This window comes from Leptosomus discolor, chromosome 2 (genome assembly GCF_034619465.1).
Source record: "Leptosomus discolor isolate bLepDis1 chromosome 2, bLepDis1.hap2, whole genome shotgun sequence".
Classification (NCBI taxonomy): domain Eukaryota; kingdom Metazoa; phylum Chordata; class Aves; order Leptosomiformes; family Leptosomidae; genus Leptosomus; species Leptosomus discolor.
The window spans coordinates 8,815,647-8,829,319 of record NC_141392.1 but is presented as its reverse complement, the minus strand read 5'-3'; positions in this window follow the sequence as shown (position 1 = coordinate 8,829,319).

Genomic DNA, 13,673 nt, shown 5'->3' with positions numbered 1-13,673 from the left:
GTCTCCATTTAAGACAACAGACATCTCATTGTCAGGGTTGGATTCCCAGAGGGGCATGTAATGTCCCTCATACTCCTGTTAAAACAAATAATGCACATATGTCATGTGATGAGATGGTGAAGAGCTAAACAGCATTTTTCTGTTCTGCAGTTCTCTGCAGCCCTGGCTATGCTCTGTTTTGGAATGAAGGAGAATTTCCAAAGGAGTCATAAACCATTTAGCTTTCTAGAAATTTACTTGGTGTATCTAAAGTTGGTTAACTGGGTTCTTCTCTTAATTAGTTTAAGGATATACAACTCTAGAGAACAGTTCATCCCACAAAATGATGATTGTTTAAGATGGGAAAAGTTCTCATCTTTGAGAGGTTCTTATTGACTAGATTTAGTGATTCAAATTTGTGTGTTCATATCCAGATCTGTTGGTACAAATGAGCTATTAAGAAATTATCTAATGCAGAGTATACTTAAATCGCAGTACTATCATAGATCCACATTCCTGAAATGATAGGAAGCATGTCAGTACTTGCTTCTGGGAAATCTGTATATAAGATTTGTGTAATTTCTCTCAAATCTTTGTTCTCAGAGAGATGCAATAGCTTCAGTGTAATAGCTGCAGAAAATTCCCTCAGTGTTATCACGTATGCTATGTGTGTGATTACAATGCATTTTAAAAAACTTACCTCCTGGAAACTTTTCAAAGTGATTCCAAATAGATTCCTTAAGCCAAACTCACAGAGATTAAAATCCAATTTTCTTATATGGCTGGTAACTTCTTCTTTTGACCAAGACACTTAATTGGTTTCTATTACCTAAATTTGGAAGATAGGTAAGCCTATTGGATTGTGTCCATACAGAGATGACATATCTACTACAAGCTCACAATAAGATGCTGTGATTTTTTTTTTATATATATATTTGTAGATATCCTGTTTTCCTCTTGGTTTACAAAGAAAACTCAGTGTTGAGGGAACTGAAGACTGGGATGTGCTGGGCTAATACAAATTTGACTGAAGCCAAGAATGCCCCTGGTTTGGCTCTGAAGAGAGTACTAAGCAGCCAAGGACATTTGGAAGGCCAAATCCAAACCAGTACGGTGAGCTTCCTATATTGTACTTCATACAGCAATAATTATATTAGGTGAATTTTATTCTGTCTATCCTGTCTTTATATCTTGTTTTAACAGAGTATAGTCTGCTTTCTAAGTGCCAGAGCAGGGTGACAACAGCTTCATGAGTGACACAAACTATATAAATCTCCTTTTCAGGAACAGCTTTAATTTTTTTTTTCCTTAGCTCCCTGCTTTTTAGCCAGGATTGACTGTATGGCTCTAGTTTGCCTTGGTCAGGATGTGGGAAAAGCTAAATCCAACATACAGCCTGACCTAAAAAAGTTATATTGGCATTGAGAAAGAGTCAATAAGTAATTTAATTTGGAATGTAAGTAGAAACCGGAGTGGTGATTGAAAAATAAAAATAAATTGCAACAATTGTTTATCTGCTTTTGTAACAGCAGCAGACCTGGATTTCTTCAGAGGGTTATTATTTACTCCGGATATTGTGCTTCATTAATATCTTTCAACAAACTCTTCCTCTAAAACTGTTTTTCACAGAAAAATCTAGCTAAATAGTTGTGTTAAAACAGGCTCTGACTTCTTAAGTTTATATTCTATGAGGTGCTAGAGTTATACTCCCTATCACTTTGGAAATTCTTTAAATATCTAGAATGGAATAAAATGCTTTGGTCTGAAAGAAATATCAGGACCCCCCCCCCGAGTGATATTATTCTTTAGTTTAGTTGATGTTCCCTGTTTTTGTGTAGGTACCAACATTCATGTGGAATGAGTATTTAGCTTATTTGTAGATATCCCTGTTTTATTTTTTCGCCAAACTACTTGCCCCATCTAATTTAAATTATTTAGATCTTGTTTTCTAGAAGATCCATGTGCTCTTACTTATTTAAATCTTTCTGTTCTTCTCTTCCCCAGTTTTCTCTCTTCTTGCTTGTTGTTATGCCTGAATTAAAAACAGCTGGATTAAAAATGTTGAGGTTTTGATAACGTCTGTGTCTCATTTATTTTTCTTGTAAAATGCCACAGCATCCTTTCTATACTTAGCATCCAAGGAAATTTGGGATGTGACGAAAGTTTTCACTAGAAACCCTTTTTTATAAAAAATCACTGGTTTGATCAACTTTTTTTTTTTTTGTATGATGTTTTTATTTCCATTGGTTAGTTATCTTTTCATTACACCTCCAAAAGGGAAAGAAACCTGGATTTTGTAGAATTTCAACATCTGAGAGTGAAAAAAATGAAAATTTGCATATATCTTTAATGATTACAATTGTAATTACCATACTGCTCTACTTGCATGTATTTTGCCACCAAATCCTGAAGGGCCAAATGCACACCAAAAAAGAGATGAGGGGTGTGTATAGTAGATGAAAAAAACCTATGCAATGATAACCTGCGTTAGCAACCCATGTTCACTCAGCTGCAGCAAAAAACTACACAAATTTCACACGTTACGTGTACAAGGAAGAAAATTCCACACTACCAAAACAAAGTATGACTGAAGGAAAATGAATGCTGGCACAGTAGTCTAGCCAAGGATCTCCCAGTTCCTTTTTTTATTTGTTGCCAATCTAACTATGTTGCAACCTGCCCAGTAACAAGGACAAAGAGTGTAGACTAGGGAAGGAACTTGTTATCATAGGTCCAGTGTTAGCACTTGAAAATGGATTATGCAGATGAGTAACCTCAAGCTCTTGACACAGTTTGCAACAGTAAGGTTGGAAACTCAAGTCAGTGCAAAAGCTCTTCAAGCTGGAACAGTTGCTATTGCAAAACCGAAATGGGTAAAACCAGGTATGAATGACAGACTTGGAGAGTTTGCAGTTTGTTTACTGAATATCACGTGTTGACATCAAAGGGAAATTGTTTTTCAAATGTTGCTTAATTACTGCTTCAGTCGGAGCCACTGAAGAATAAAGCTTAGTGATTCTGAAAATCGGATTATCAACACAGGGTTCTGTGTCTTCACAAGTTTTCTCTAAATCAGCTCTTGGATTGGAATGCAACTGCAGAATTTATTTTCATGCACATTTTGGTACAGTTGAACTGCAGCCTGAACTTTACAAATCAGATGGTGTGTAATTGGAGTATTTATTATAGAATGAACGAATTCTGAGCTCTGATGTTGATTCATGAACAAAATTATGTACATACACTACAAACAGGATGAGTATATGTTCATATCGCATCCGTTCCTTTGAGTTCATACTGAACTCCTGTGGAACTGCAGAACTAAAAGATGTTTTTGGCTCTGCCAAGGAGCGACTGCCTGAATTTCCCCTGGAAATTCCAGTAAGCATTAACACTTAATTACCATGCTCTACCTTTAAAGGCAGGAATTAAGTGATGTGCAGCATAGCTATGGCTCTCTACTATTTTCTACATGTCTTAATGCGTCTTACTATAACTGAAGACAAGAGCTCCTTTGCTGATAATCTGTGTTTGGCAGGATCTGCAGGTACATAATAAATAACTGACTCCCAATTATACAACATAAATTACTGCTGCTTTCTCAAGAGAATAATTGCATATTAATATATTCTCATTAATAAATACTGTAGGTGCTGAAAACCAACCTAATTTCTTTTCCTTGTTTATAAAGCTAGACTTACCTATTTTTGGACATATTCTACATACACAGAAGCTTATCCTGCCTTCAAATTTCATGGATGACATTGTAGTTCTCTTAAACAAAAGATGTAGAAGTGTCTGTCTTGCTTTAAAACTTCAGTCTAGTTCTTGAGCTCTGACCTCGTAGGAATACAAGGTCAACTCTCAGGATTTTGGCACACCGCACAGTGCTGTGTAGTGAGCATTTGGGTCCTTGGGAAGATAGTCTCTGGATTAGGTTTTGCTCACATTAAAGTCAGCTGGGCAAATAGTTTTTCCTGTTTGACATCTCACAGGGGGAGCTGTACTGCTTTCAATTAGCACTCTTCCCTTTTTGTCTGCCCACCCCAAGCCTCCTGGAGACCAGGAATGGTGTAGTGAGTAACGGGAATTTTAGCACAGTATCAAATTGATTCCAGGCTCTGCAGCCATGTTGCAAACTAACTTTTTTCCATAAACTCTTATACTTTTATTTTAAAGTACCTGGTGTATTTATTTTGTGTACCTTTGCTACTTACACCTTTCAAAAGAACAGTTTGTTGGCAATTTACTGATCGTGTAGAAGAGTGAGGAAAGGTTTTATTTTTTTTTTTTAACACTGGAAAATGCCTTGCTTTTATAACAAAAAATAGAAAGTGAGCTTAAGATGACAAATTTTGAGGTGCTTGTTTCCAGAGCTCAAGCTATGTTGTTTAAAGGGGTGTCTGTGTAGACAGCTCACATAATTACTTTGAACAGGACCTGTACAGAAGATCATCCTGTAATATACAGTGGTAAGAAATTCAAGTTAGATTATTTTGCAGTGTGTGTGAAATAAGTGCTAAAGAACTGAAGTAACAGGTCCCTACTGTGAGATTTTATGCAACGTGCACTTAACACATGTAAATGGTTTGTCTGACAATCATGCCAATCACCATGGAATAACACGCAAAGAGTAGAAAACAATTTTGTGGTAACTGCAGCCCACAGTGGTTTGATGAAAAGTCCTAGTAAGAAATTGCTTTCACGTCAGAAAATTCTGTATCGTCAGAAATTCCTGAAATGTCAGCAAGGGTGTAGTCCTTATAAAAGTCCTTGAATACTCCAGGGTTATTTTTCCTTCTTTTCTTTTGTGTCTTCTCTTATCTTCTTTCATCGGGTATATGAGCAACCAAGTGTATAAATACTGTGCAGACTTGTGTACTCATGGGGAATGAGTCTTACTCATTCATGTATTTAAGTTTTTTGTTTTCAGAGCAGTTAACTTCTGAAAGAAGTTTTCAGTGCAGAGCTGTCCTGTGAGAATCATGTCAAAGGGCAGCTTGCACAGAACCGTATCAGTCCTTTGTACGTAAGCCAAATACATACGGTGTGCTGAGTTTTCTGTTTAGCATTTTCTGATTTCACAGAAGAGCCCCAGGAAACTGCATGCTTAGCTTCTGTGCCAAAAAAACAAAAAAAAAAAAAAAAAAAGGGGAAAAAATATAAGCAGAAAATAGACAGGAGGTGCTTGGTTCCCACCCCAAAACTGTGGCTAGAAAAGGTAAAAAGTCCACCTTGGTTTTTTCTGACTGAAAGCAATAGAACTTATAAAAATATCTATTAGTCTTCTCAAAATATTTAGGGAGAGCTTTTGACTTTCAAGGAACTCTGTGCACCACAGGGCAAGAGCAGGCTTTGAAGCTGAGGGTCAGAACTGGCCAAATCACCCTGCAGTGACTGCAGAGCTGGGAAGGGGCTGGGGGACAGTGGGGTGTGTAAATAGCTGGGTTCTGTGCCTTGCAGCCCGGTGGATGTTTCTGTTCTGAGCTGGCTTGGTGCTGGGCTTGGGAGGGGTAGGACCTAAAGGTGAAAAGGAAGGAAGAAGAGTTTTCTCCTTGCTTTTATCTTTCCATGGGGTTCTGCACTCAGGTGAAGATGTCTTCCCCTGAATACTCAGCTATTTCAGTGGTGTATGGTCAAGCACATACTATTTTAAATCCTAAAGACCAAAAGTGTATAAGCTGTCATTTATAAGGATATCTTAGCTTTCATGTAATCAGGTATAATTCAAGGTCCACAATCTTTTTCACTATGGGTTTCTTGGACTGTTAGACTTCATTTGTTACTATTTCTTGTAATGGGTGTAGTAAGACACATGGTTTTGAAGAGACGGGGAGATGCTTTTATGCTTTCTGGCTCCATTTGAACTGCATACTGCTGAATCGTAAAACCAAAACAATTATCTCTGTTTTGATGGTGTAAGTCAACATCTGTTATCATAGGAACATATGTTTTTGTGATTATTTTTTATTTTAATCACTGAAGGAAAACTCTCATGTCCTTTCAGACATTAAGTAGGTGACACAGAGCACTTTTTTCTCTTCTTGCGGTGTTATAGTTTAAAATGTGTTTTGTGCTAAGTGAAAATGAAAAACTGTCACGCCCTTATTTTGACTACGCTTTTACTGTCAATTGTAACCACTTAAAGCAGTAGTCCAGTAAATAACATTGTCTGCCAAGGAGTTGGCTAAGGTGGAGTTTTTTGACCAACTCCGCAGCACTCTGAAGAACTCCTTAAACTTCTGGTATCTGCTGCTGACAGTTGAAAAAAAGAGAAATTGCTGCCCTCACATTCTCACTGTGTAGTTCTTGAGATTGCAGTACTGAACTTTTAAAGGCCTAATTTGGCAAAACTGAGCTTGGAGGCATCAAGATACTAGTCATCTATGAGCTGTAGAGGAAGAAAATTATCATTATAGCCATATTCTAATATATTTACATATGTGTGTATAAAAATATATATCGCATTTATATTATATAAGCATTTGGAGGTACTGTCTACTCTAACCCAGGACTAGTGTCTATATGACTTTTGTTTCCATGTGTATTAGTGATGCCTCAAAAATTGTATTCTACATGTATTCTACAATAATTGGTTATTTTGCAAGTGGTCATTCTTTGAAAATTCCTGTACTATGTTGGACATAGTTGTGGTGGAGAGATAAAAGTGCAGTAGGACATTAAAAATGTTTGATATGTGAAATTTATTATAGTGCTGAAGGAACCATATGGTTTCATAGTAGTATGTGTATTGTGTGTACACAGAAAGAAAACAAACCTCAAATAAAGGACAGGTGTAACTACTATGAAGTACAGGGAAGGTTTAATGCAAAGTTTAATTGTAAGGTCCATGCAAATCTCAAACTGAAACAAACCATTGAAACTACAAATGAGTATTATTCACCTATGCCACTTCTGACTAGCCATTTATGGTAAAATTCAGCAACGTCAGCCAAATTGTATAGAATATTCACAGAATTTGGAAGCAAATATAAAAAGCTTCCTCCCTGCAAAGTTCCTGAGTAGCAAGATGGCTTCCGAAATACTCTGCAAATTTGAACCAGTTGCTACAAGATTATAAAAGCCCTAAGGCAGAGACCAAGTTTTAAGTGAGCACTTTATTACTCTTGTGTGAATGCAGCTTGATTCACTCAAGCCCTGTATTTAACTGCTCACTGTGTTGTCTGGAAGAGGATATCGGGTTCTGTTTATCCTGTGATAGCTCATCCATCATCAGAAGAAAGAGATTTAACAAGACAGGAAAAAGCCCTCATATTTGACTAGTATGTACATATTCAAGGAAGGGGAGGAGGAAGTTTTGAACAAGGCTCTCTTTCCATTAGCCAAATAAACATACTGCCTGTTATAAAAAATGGTTATCTAGCTGATGTTTTGAAATTTCTGCATTGCATATATTGCATAGTAACCAACAGAACCTACCATTTTCCATAGTGTTTAGTCTGTGCAAAACCTCAGTTCTTCTTGGGGGAGCACGATTACATGAATTGCCTTGAAGATTGTAAGTAACTCTAAAGTTGCTTGATTAGGGCCTCTGTTCAGGAAGAGTGGTCAGTGTGTGAATGATAGCCAGTGGTGCAGATGGCCAATGAAATATTCTTTGTAGTAATCTTTTGTTGACCCATTACTAATCCTTAAATCATGAAAGATGGAGGATGCAATGGCTGATATCTAGAAAATATAAACTGCTGCAAATATGAGCTGAATTGCAAAGACAAGACAAAGATATATTTACTGAAACTGTGGAAAATCTCATAAGGGGAAAAGACATGTTTGCCTAACTGAAACTATTGCATTTCAGCTGGTAAGTTATATTCGCTAAAATGTCACACATCCATTCCGAAGTTAGCAAGGTCAAACATCTTCCTTCTGCCTTTCCCAAAATTACTGTGACTGGTATATAGTATTGATCTAAAGTCTTAAGTCATGTCTCATGATTGAGTCACATGATAAAGGATATTCCCATTGATTAATAATTGGTCTGGTTGTCCAAGCTGTACTCACCTTGGTGGTCTCTCAGAGGAATTGGCTTCATGAGAGTGACTCTAATATGAAAGGAGTGTTTCAAGGTCAAATCTTGTTTTACCAAACATAATCTCTATTGCAACCTATGGGAATTTAAAACATTAAATACACCTGAATCTTCTTAAGGTTTTGTAATGACATTATATTCTGGGAGGGGAAAAAAGGGTTCTTTGGGTTTCACTAAATAATCCAGCTTTACACACTGGCTGCGAATCAGGGTGCGGTATAAAGATGACTTGACTCTACAAGCTAGAAAGAACTAGTCTGTACTGAGTTAATTTCCTTAACTAATTTGAAATTGTAACAAAGCATTAAAAATAATTATGATGTAGTTCAACTCAAATGTTTTGCGGAGATATGCCGAGTTCTGTAGGGCATCTGATTTCCTTCAGCTGGTCCTTAGGTTGTTTATGCATGTTGGTGTTTGATGTGCAAAGCCACAGACAAATACGGCTAGAGACGCTGGGGTTTGTTTGTCTTTTTAAGGTCTTTCAGTTACTTGCATTGCAGAGGAGGTGACTTGCTGCTTATGTGTCTGAAGAATGATATGCTGTTTGAGGTCTGCCCCTTAAAGAAAATGTATGACAGTTTAGGGTGAGGGTAAACAAGACAGAAATATATCAACACAGAGATAAGAAAAAGCAGATGTAGAGAAGAGCAGCTCTCAAGGCTGAATTTACAAGCTGTTCTTACTGGTGTACAGACAACTGTCATTGCTGTGAAAGTACCCTAGTGGGTTGAACAGCATGGGCAGAGTTCTTTGAGTTGGTCTGGGAGCACATGGAATAAATCATGGTATTTCCATGTCTCCTTGGCACCCATAACTGTGGGACCCCTTGCGGTCAGAGTATTGCTAGCGTTGCAGGTATATCCACAAACAGAACATGTTTGCTAATTGCTGAGAAGCAGCACGCACTGGTAAGGAATTACCTGCCTGCTGTTTCTGTGCAGTGCGTGCTCAGAAGAGTTTCATGTGAACACAGCAGTATAACACTTGCTTAGTCTCTGCTGGCCGCATGCTCTTATTATATTGACTTGCTATGCTGTCCTGTGCAGTCATTAAAGTGATGGAGCTTGACGTACAGAGAAGTTATAGAAAGACAAACCTGGAAGTGTTGTCGAGTCTAGTTGTTTATTCTCACAAACACAATTTATAGTATACAAACTGGTACAGCTCCACCTCAAAAGCAGTAAATTTCTTCAGACAGTTTTTGGAAAGGTGTCTTAAGAGAGACAAATTATTCAATTATTCTTCTCTTTAGAAACTTATTTCTGATTTCTAGGCTGAGCATACGTATAGCTACTCTTCATCCATTTGTTCTTGTGCCATGGTTTTCCTTTAGCTTAGACAACTTTTTTCCTTCCTGGATTGCCCCTTTCCCTACAATGAATTTATAGGTAGTAATTCTATCCCTTCCAAGCCTCATGGATGAAATTCTGTTGTTTCCTGAAGGACCATCAATTCTTTCTCTAAAATAATCGCATTCTGAAACTTGGATGCGACTGGCCATTATTGCCTGTATTTAGCTACGTACACGAGTCTCCTGAATGTCTTGTTAACTGACAATATTTTCTGTCTCTATTCTGAAACATTAAGATCTTTGCGTTTTCTGGGGCTGTGATATTGATGCCCACAGATACCCTGTCATAAACACTCCCTAATCCTGCCAGCTGATGAGACAGCATCAGATGTTTTTACATCTAGGCCTTTATCTGTAACTCCTCTTTGAGCTCCTGCAGTCAGAGCTATCTACACCTGTTCTGTGACAACCAGTTATTTCTCTACATACCTCCACTGAATGTATGCTATCAATGTCTTATAATTTTGCATCAGCAGCATATTTTAATGGCACTTTCCTGGTCTTTGGGATGGGGACCTTAAGAAATTTGAAAGATTAAGGAACTCCACCAGTGATACCATTCATTACTTTCCTTCTTGCATCCACCTATTTTCCTCTCATCTTAGCCTTGTTCTAAAGCTGGCCTGTTATCAAAGTGTTTAGCAATTCAAATCAATTATACCCTTCTCCAAGTATGAGTATCGCAGTTTTATTCTCTCACCCTAAAAGTTGAGATGGTCATGAAAAAAAACATTTTATTCACTCTCCTTAAGATTGAAACCTAAACTGGCTGGAAGAAAAGACACATCTGTCTGAGAGGACTTTAGGGGCTATTTCTGTGAACAGAAGAATAAAGTGAAGAAGCAAAGGACAACAGTAAATGAATATTCTCTTCTACCACCACATTTGAACCTTTCTACCTGACCTGTTCCTGTTCTTTATGTGTACACATTTAAATTACTACATGCAGATCCCGTTGATAGATCCACAATGTCAGGTGAGTAGAGTGATGTTCTTCCATCATCAATGCCTTTAATTCTGATGGTGAAGCCTTATTATTTGCATCATGACCTTTTTTCTTTTTTTTTTTTTTTTTTTTTTTTTAATCTCCTTCTCTTTTACAAAGATTCACAGCTTTGCCTTTTGACAGTTTGCTGCGTTAAAGACTGTTAAGCTATGGAATACTGCTATAGCATATGTGGTAGCTTAACCACACTCTTCAACTTTTGTTTTTGTTTTCCTTTGGAGATGCAAACCCTTCCCTGAGTGAATGGAGATTTCCACTCTATCCTGTCTTTCTGCTTTTACAAGTGGTGCAGTGTGTTTTATTTTTGCCTTAACGGGGAGGGGGGGGGGGGGAGGTGGAGGGCGGGTTGAAAGATAAGAAAGCTGTGTTGTAGTATACTGGTTCCAAAAATGATAAAATGTGAAAAATAACAGACTTGTTCCAGGGCCATGCAATCAAAATAGATTTTGCGCTGGAGATATAAAAAGAAACTATGCAAAACATTCCTGAAATAATTTATGCTGAGTTCAAGTTTAAGGCCAGAGATATAATAGTATATTATGTGTTCTTTTGACATTTTGTTTTTAAATCAACAAAATGATCTCAACTTTTGCACTCTGCTCAGTGCACTGATTTCTTTAGTATTGTATAGTCAGAGCTATGGGTCTACCCGTCTTTCAAATGGCTCATTTTCGAAATTGGAAGACTTTATTGCTTTTCAGTGTCATCTACCCAGTTTCTATGACAATGATATGCTATGGTTTATCAGCATTCTAGGCTCAGCAATCAGCCTTCTTTGGTTGCATATATTCCACTGTGTTCTGGGCTGTCTTGGTGTCACACTCACAAAGGGAAGCATTTGTATATCTCTCTGTCAGTTAACATTTTTCTGGTTGTGCTTACTTATGCCAGCCAGCTGTGTAGCGTACCTGTTGGTAACCCAGCTGAGCTGGTAACATTTGCCAGTCTTGGGCAAGGGCTGAGTCCTGCTCTGGGCAAGGTCTCTTGCCTGTTGCAATCCTGGTTATAAAGTCTAAAAGGTTTTACAGTATATGTGTGGCCTGGCTATGCCAGTTGGCCTTAGGGCCAGAAAAGGGTCCCTGGCTCTGCTTGGCTTGCTAACACAGATACAGATATAGCCAAAGGCTAAAGGCCTATCAGGACATCTCCCAAGACTGAATATTTTTATCTTGTGAGGGTGTTTATTTTTCTTCCTCTCTCTCTACCGTATTGTTTTTCTCATTGCTTCCAGGTATTTTACCATTTTACTTCGAGTGGGCTTTTTTTTTAACAACTAATTATTTATTTTTAACTCTGCTTGATCAGGAAAATATACAGGAAAGAGTTGTGACTAGAAGGGCCTTAAACATGAGCTAACTTGAACATGTACAAAACCATCTGCCAAAGGCTTCAGATAACAAGTCTAAATTCCCATAATAATAAAACTTATTATTCTGCAAAGTTAATGAAATCTCTGGATAGTATGCAAAAAATTATTTTGAAGTATAGTCTTTCAATTAGAAAAAAAAAGTCATTTGAATTTAGAGTCTGGTGCAAAGCCTGCTGAAACAATTGGGAGTTTTGCTAGTGTTCTCAATTGGGGCTAGACTTGGTCTCCAAATACAAGCACTCGTAGGGCAAAAGCATTATATACAAGTCAAAGTTACATTTTCCACTCAAAATAATCTCTGTGCTCTGAGAAGTCAGGCCCTGAAAGAGTCCCAGAACTGGGACTTGAACAAAGAGTTATAAAAGTTGCAAAATTGCATATCCTTTGATAAGTTAAAATGAAAAATATGGGGGAAACATACAAAGCCAACAGCAAAATAATTTTTTCATAAGTTCTGTCACACACATAACTCTACAGAGATTCAACTTAGAATAAGCTGTCTCCTTTCATATTCCACAAATATCTTCAATACCTACATGTGTACGTACCTTCACACTTATACTGTAAACTCTCTGCCTTCTGAAACTAACTGACTGCCATAGTGCTAAATCAGGTGTCCCCTGGAGCCTATGTTAAAGAGTGGAAAGTGGCAGCCACTGCTAAGGCTGGTCCTCCCCATTAGAGTGGCTGCAGTTTCACTGCCTGGTACTTGGACTGCATTTCTATCAAGGCCTGTGCTGCCCAAAGCCACCATTATAATTATTTGTGGTTGTAAGTGACTGTATAATGGAAAGATTGTCTTGCATCTTGAAAAAATGGTGGGTTTATAGTATGCCTCGGAGGATTTGTGTTGCATGCCACGTGTGGCTGATGAGGTGTTTGAAAGGACAAGACTACATGGGAACTTTTGAAAGACTGACCCAGGTATGGGGCAGACATGGTGTAGTCTAGCTCCACACCTTACTTTGAGCGAACTGTCTTACCAGGTCCCAGATATCAGGAATCTTGAATGAACCATGTCAGTAGGTTCTAGGTTTTCTTCTGTATGCTTGCTGTAGAAGGGAGCTTAGAGACAGCTGGTGTTACTTGCAGTGTGAAAAAACAGGGGCTCAACAGCCAATGAGGGAGTTAAATTATTTGACACTATAGATATTTAGTCTGCAGGGGTACGAAGGAACCTGAATCAACCCTTGGATATTAGCCTAACATGAAGCTGCTTGGGACTTTTTTAAGACTAAGATTTGATCTCCTTTAAAGAAGTCATATTGAAAAGTGTATGTGTGTCTTCATGTTTATGTACAGGAAGGAAGGATAGAGGCTGAAATCTGATCTTTGAAAAACTCTTGTGCCACAGTCCCCAGCATAGGCTTAGGCTGTTTGAACTCTAAATAGGGACATCTAAGTAAGTGATTATTAGGGTGTTAATATTGAAGTGGGGCTGTCTGTGCTTATTTAAGATTGAGATGTGTTAGTGACATGAGAGTGGGCAAATTAAAATTACTGGGTTGAGTTCCTTCTGTATGTACTTTTGAGTTAAATTATCCTTTACTGCGGCATAATTAAACTGTGTAACTTGTCTAAAAAAGAAGTCAACCTACTGTCGATTTCATATATTTATAATGCTCTAGGTTAGACTGAACTAGAGCTGTGCTTTGAAAAGGAAAAAATAAATTGATGTTTTGCACTGCAAGTGTGTAAGTTTTAGGATATGAGGGTAGGTAAAAGAATAGTCAGGTAACTTCAGTTAGAATAAATGAAGTGATTATGTTTTTAATGGTTTATAAGCTACTTATTGATATTTAGATAGTACACTGAACTTGTGTAGCATCCCTTTGAAAGTATAACAAATATTGTATATTACATATTACATTACTACAGCATTTATATGTCATTTTAAAGGAAGACTACTTGCTTC